Here is a 7234-nt window from a genome sequence, read left to right on the forward strand (position 1 = left end):
TATAGTAGCTAGTTGTTTCTATGATCTGTTCTTTGACTCATTCATTAAGATTTTGTTGTTAATTCTCCACTTCATTTGTGCTGCCTGAACAAATTTCTATTTTTGTTGCATTATAGTAAAGGATGTATTAACTTTCTGCCTTTTAACATTTCTCTTCAATATGTGGGTGAACTAGTACATAGTCAATTTTTGTAAAAGTTCCATGTGTGGGGCAGCTAGGTGGCACAGTGGATAGAGCACCAGCCCTGGATTCAGGAGGACCTGAGTTCAAATGTGACCTCAGACACTTAACACTTACTAGCTGTGTGACCCTGGGCAAGTCACTTAACCCCAATTGCCTCACTAAAAAAATAAAAATAAAAAAAGTTCCATGTGGTATAAATATGTACATTCCTTTGCTGCCCCATTTAGATGTCATGACTTTTAAATCTAGTATTTTAAAAAATTTTAATCCAAAATGGAAAGAGGGGTATTCAAATTTCCTATCACTATTATTGTAGTTTTGAAGCTCAGGTGTTTCCTTTATGAATTTGGATGTTAAGGCATTTGTATCAAATGTTTGTTAATGATAATTTTGTTGTCTGGTTCCTTTCAATGTAATAGTTTCCTTGTTTTTTCTTTTTTTTGGGGGGGGGGTGTTTTTTCCTTTCTCAGATACCGATTGCTATAATTTTTTATTTACTGGATGTAAATTTTTCCCTATCATCTATTTTGCCTTTGTGTGTGTTTCTTGTAAACAACAGATCATAGTGTTTTCTTATCCAGTCTATCATGCTTTTTTTTTTAGATTGTTTAATCCATTTACATTTAAAGTTACAGGAATTGGGCTTATATTTTCCCTCATCTGTGTCTAATATTGGATTTTTCAAGTTATGATTTGTTCTCCCTCTTCTCCTATAAACACAGGATCATGTTCCTTCAGTTACTTTATTGTTTTTAAGGTGGGCTTGTTCTCACTGGCTTTTTCCCTAACCCCTTTGATTCCCTCTTCTCATTTTACCCTTTATCCTGAGGTGTTTATTAGTTCCTTTTTCTCTCCTTTTCTTTGGCTATTTAATTCTTCTCCCCTCCCCTTTTCTTCTCAATCAAGTAGATTCTCTCTTCCTCTCCTCCCCTTCAACTAATCCTGTTTATTAGTTTTCTACATTTTTTGTGTCCCTTTTCAAAAGATTTTACTTTCTTCATTATCTCTCCTTTATTTCTGACTATTCTAGACCCTCATTATCTGATTGATGACCCCTATATTTATCTGACCTCTTTTCTCTTATTCCTTGTGTAATAAAAACCTCCAAGATATCCATTCTAGATTCTCCCCTCTAGATTCTTTTTGCCACTGCTATGTAAGGATTGCTCCATAGATTGCCCTTTTCCATTGTCTCACTCCCATTACAATGCCAATTATTGCAGATGTCATCGAGAACACTGTCCTTCCCTATAACATCCCTGATTATGTAGCCCACCTCTACTTTTAAAACTAATATGCCTGGAAATCTTCATGTCCATGCTCTTGATGCCAGTTGCACCAAGGGATTCCAATTGCTCCCATTTCCAATATGGGATGAAATTTTTCAAGTGCCAAATCTCTTAGACCTTACTCAGTGAAAGGGCCTTATCTCATCACCCATAAGAGCCTTCATGAAAGGTAACTCCTCCAACCACCAAAGTAAGGTGATATTTCCTCCTGTTTTCAGTTTTTCCTCTTCATTTATGTTTATGATGAAGGTCTTTGAGATTTCTTTCTGAAATCTTTGGCAATTTTAGTTTTCCTCTCTTATCATTATCATTCATTTTCTGATTGTGGCTCTTTGGGGGCTGGATTTCAAAGCTTTTCAGCATCCTCTCCCCCTGCCTTCCACTGGACAATTCATGGTTCACCAGCATACGTCCCTGCCCCAGTTGAATTTTGGATGGTCAGAAGTGGTCCCAGTCAAATGTTGTGCTCTTTCCTTCAAGCTTGGTAGGGTGCTGGATAGCCCCTGTGCAAATGCCCTGTTTCCTCTATTCCTTAGTTCTTTGCCTTGGCACCTAAAGTTCAGAGCTTTGCAGTGCTGGTGTGCTAGGGTTTTGGTCCCTAGAAGTCTTTTGCTCCTATTTGGATTGTAGCCACCTGGCTGTCATAGCCAGGGGCGATTCCCACAGCCTGGAGCTGGGTTCTCCATGTTATTGGAAAAAGGAATAAGGGACCAGGCTGTGGGAGTGTACTTTGTTGAATGCCTATGTCGTGTCCTTGGGTCTGCCAGTGCAGCTTCAATGCCAGTAGGTGGGGAGGAGTGGTAGGTGAGCTCAGTAAGCATTAGATCATGGATTCTTTTAAACCTTCTTCTGGATTCAGGAAAGCAATCTGGGATTTTCACCCCCCCCCCACCAGCAAAAGCTATTAAACTGCATTCACTCTGACTCTAAGATACTTCTATTATGAGATGTTTATTATAAAAAGGCAAAAGAGAAAGGAAAAGAACCTATATGTACAAAAATACTCATAATAGCTCCTTTTGTAGTTACAAAGAATTAGAAACTGAAGAGGTGCTCATCAATTTAAGAAGAGCTGAACAAGTTTGGTATATGAATTTGATGGAATACTATTGTACTGTAAGAGCTAAATAATAATTTCAGAGAAACCTGGGGAGATTTGTATGAACTGATACAAAGTAAAGGGTGCAAAACAAGAACAACTGATACAATAAAAGTGATAACAAACAACTTTGAAAGATCTGATCAACACAAAGACCAATCAGAATTCCAGAGGACTAATGATTAAACATGCTACCCACCTCCAGACAGAGAAGTGATGGACTGAGAATGAAGATTAGGGCATGCGCACATGTGCATGTATTCACACACACACACACACACATGCGTGCACACACACACTTTTGGACATGACTAATGCAAAAATTTTGTGTGTGACTATACATGTTTTCTTGCTTACTTAACAGAGGTCTAGGAGGTAGGAGGAAGAGAATTAAAAGCTGAAAATAAACAAAGAGAATATGTGAAGACATTATAGAAACACACAATCTTAGAGTTAGGAGGAATCTTAACAGGCCAACTAGACATAGCTCTCAGACGATAAAAAAAACCCAAATATACAGGTTCCTCTAGAACCTTCTTTAACCCCATATTGGGTTGCATAACTAAATGTGTGGGGGGGGATCACGAAAAACTTGGCAACAGTAAAAGGTTATGTATACATGGCTGTATAAAAATTTCTCAGGTAAAAAGGGATTGTGAGTGGAAAAAAATTAAGAAGCCCTGCTCTAGAATATTTCTAAGTATTTTCAACCATTTGGTAAAACTTAACAGGTAATTTTAGAGAGCTCTAGCTACCATAAAGCTGTCAATCTTCCACTGAAACAAAATCTGCCTTCCTGCAACTTACTTCATTCAGTCCTAGTTCTGACATCGAGAGGTAATTCTCCCTCTTCTTCCCTTTAACCTTCCAAATATTTGTTTGGCTTCTGGATAAACACACTAATTCACTGGATTCATTTCCTTGATTAGGTGGACTTAACTTCTTAGTGCCTGGCACATAGTAGACACATAGTACTTATTGACTGAGAGCATTTTCTTCTTCAATAAATAAGTAGCTTGGTATAGTGGATATACTACCAGGCTTGAGGATACAGAGACCTGGGTTCTAGATTGACTCAGGGTAAGACACTGAACCTCCATCCATAGTTCCCTGGCTACATTTTTACTTAAAGTTTTGAATTCCAAATTTTATCCCTCCTTTCCCTCATCTCTCCCCTCTATGAGACAGTAAGCAATCAGATATAGGTTATATATGTGCAATTATGTAAAACATTACCATATTAGTCATTTTGTATGAGAACACTTGAATAAAAGAAAAAAACGAAAGAAAGTGAAAAATAGCATGCTTCAGTCTGGGTTCAATCAATATCAGTTCTTTCTTAGGAGGTGGATAGTATTCTTTATCATGAGTCCTTTGGGATTGTCTTGGATCATTGTATGGCTGAGTATAGTTGTCATTTAGTTCTTCATCAAACAATATTGCTGTCACTGTGTCACAATGTTCTCCTGGTTCTGCTCACTTCACTATATATCAGTTCATACAAGTCTTTCCAGGCCTTTTGGAAATCAACCTGCTTATTATTTCTTATAGCACTATAATATTCCATCACCATCATATACCACACCTGGCTACTACTTTATACTTAGTTGATGGAGGTAGTTCTCAAGTATTTTTATATCATTAAGATCCTTCTGGTATCTGCATATTTTTGTACAATAAAACTGCAAGTGTGTCACATATTGATCAATTAGCAAAGTGAAAAATGATGTGCCATAAAAAAGGAAAGAAAGGGGGCAGCTAGGTGGCGCAGTGATGAAGCACTGACCCTGGATTCAGGAGGGCCTGAGTTCAAATACAGCCTCAGACACTTGACCCTTACTAGCTGTGTGACCCTGGGCAAGTCACTTAACCCTCATTGCCCTGCTTTAAAAAAAAAAAAAAAGGAAAGAAAAATGTATCCTCTATTATTCATAAGTATAGGTAGGAGATAATTTTTTTTTCAATTTTATTTTTGCGGGGCAATGGGGGTTAAGTGATTTGCCCAGGGTCACACAGCTAGTAAGGGTCAAGTGTCTGAGGCTGTATTTGAACTCAGGCCCTCCTGAATCCAGGGCCATTGCTTTATCCACTGCATCACCTAGCTGTTCCCTAGGAAATAAATTTTTAACCCAAGGACAGAGGTGATAAAAAAAAGTTAAAATAAATGATTGTTAGCACAAAATGAAAATCTTGTGCACGAACAATATATTTTTTTAATCAATTTTTTTTTTTTTTAGTGAGGCAATTGGGGTTAAGTGACTTGCCCAGGGTCACACAGCTAGTAAGTGTTAAGTGTCTGAGGCCGGATTTGAACTCAGGTACTCCTGACTCCAAGGCCGGTGCTCTATCCACTGCGCCACCTAGCTGCCCTGCACGAACAATATTAATGCAATTAGAATAATAAATTTGTATTTGTATTATTAAATAATGTTCTGATATCCAAGATATATAGACAATAAATAGTGATATATTAAGACTGAAAGCCATTCTCAAATAATTAAGTGGTCAAAGGGAAAAAATAATTTCCCAAAGAATTGCAAACTATTAACTACCAAATCACTAGTAAATGCAAATCAAAGCAACCCTGAGGTTCATATTAAATTTGGCAAATAGGCAAAGATAAGAATAATTAACGTTGGAAGGACAAGCACATGAATGCATTGTTGTTGTATGATCATTCTGAAAAGTAATCTGGAATTGGGGGGAATGAGGGGGAAACCTTCAGGTTCAGTAGGAGACTTTTTGATCCACAGATTCCACTGCTAGGCATTTATATCAAGAACCACCATCACCACCCCTCCACCCCCTGCCCAAAAGGCCAAATAGCCAAGAAACTGGAAGCAGATGCCCACCAAAAGGAGGAATGTTATAGGACAGTAAGAAAACACAAATATGATGAATACAGAAAAGCACTCATGTAAACTAATGCAAAATGAAATGAGAACTGTAAAAAAAAACAACAAACCGGGTGCGATGGGTACAATGCAGATAGAACAATAACAGAACAATCAGAACTTAATGATCTGAAATTATAAAGACCAAACATGGCCCCAAATAGCTATGAGAAGAAACACCTGTGGGTGGTCCACAGGTATGAAATATTGTATATATCAGACTTTTTAAAAACATGTAGATTTTTATCAACTTTTGTTTTGCATCACTTACATTTCTCTCATATCCTAGAGCCATTACTTTGAATTTTATTTTAAAAGAAAAAAATTCTGCAAAACTAATCAATGCACAAAAATAAGACAATATATGCAATGCTCCACACTCATGTTCCAACTCCATCCATGTAAAACCATTATAGAGTCCCTCTCTCTCATTTTGGCCTGTATTCTCTAAAAAGTCAAGGCCCTTAATCGCTCTTCAGTCGAGTTCTAGACAAGCACCATCTGTGGTTACCTGTACGTCCCCTGGATCTGCTGCGCTCTTCCCCGGCACTCTCCATGCAATTCTTCATCCATTCCCCCCCCCCATACCCCTGGATGGACTTTTCCCCAATCCCCTTATTCCCTCAACTTAAGCCCTCCAACCTACAGCTTCGGAAGCTATCCAACACCTTACTAAAGCCCCACTTCTGCAAGAAACCTTTTCCAATTCTCCTTAATCTTAGTGCTTTCTCTCTGAGACTACCCCCAACTTATCTTGTGTGAACACTTTACACTGTGAACTGTCTGAGCAGAAGTTTTGTTTTTTTATCTCTGTATCCCTAGTGTTTAGCACAATGCCTAGCACATACTAGGCGTGTAAATGCTTGCTAATCAATGGATGTCCTCTCCCATAGGAATGTTCTTCGGTTGCAATCCCTCCCTTTGAGTTGAGACCTTCCCTTTCCATTCCCCCTATTTCTACATTTGCCTTCTGCTAATTACCTCTTTCTCCAATAGCTGTTTTGCTGAGAGACTATCTTTCCTTTGTTATTCACTCAGACTTAAATTAGGGCACAGCACAATTCCACAAGTCCACAGTCCCTCCAACCCAGTTTTGTTCCCTCATATTCTATTTTGTTTGATTCACCTGTTTCTCCACTATCATTTCTTTAAATTCTGATTTCATTTTTAGCCCCTTGTGTACTTTTTAATAAAAATCTCTTAATAGTCCTCCCTGCCCTCCTTTTTAAACTTATAGGCCAGTTTTTTGTTTTGGGGTTTTTTTTGTTAGTGATTTCTAGAGAAAGAGTAATTTATGCCATTAATTTTTCTTTCCTTGGCAGTTTGGTCTTGTGTTTCTTGTTTAGAGAAGAGATGTCAAACAATTCAAACTGAAATAGAAATGAGGCTTCTAAAAAGGATCAAAAGATCATATATTGACTTAGAAAACTACATTTTATTATCTCTGTTCTAATGTATTTTTATTTTGTTAAACATTTCCCAACCCTGTACTGTTTTATCTGCTTGTTACACAGTATTTTAAAAATGTTTTTATTGATATTTTCTACTTCACTTACATCACAACAGTATTACATGTATCTCTCCCCTTACCTGTCCCATAGAGCCACCCCATATAACAAATAGTATTTTTAGAGAGGAAAAAAATTAGCACAACTGATCAATACATTGAAAAAGTCCTAAAACATGTGCAATATTTAATACCTATGGATGTCCCACCTCCATAAAAGTGTAGGGAGGGAATATTTTCTCATATCTCTTCCTTTTGAGT

At 37.5% G+C, this 7234-nt stretch overlaps 1 protein-coding gene across 1 annotated transcript in view; it reads right to left on the reverse strand.

The window, feature by feature from the left end:
• LOC122752702 (zinc finger protein 850-like) overlaps positions 1-7234 on the reverse strand; it is a 1092329-nt gene that overhangs the window by 571909 nt on the left and 513186 nt on the right.

This window comes from Dromiciops gliroides, chromosome 4 (genome assembly GCF_019393635.1).
Source record: "Dromiciops gliroides isolate mDroGli1 chromosome 4, mDroGli1.pri, whole genome shotgun sequence".
Classification (NCBI taxonomy): Eukaryota; Metazoa; Chordata; class Mammalia; order Microbiotheria; family Microbiotheriidae; genus Dromiciops; species Dromiciops gliroides.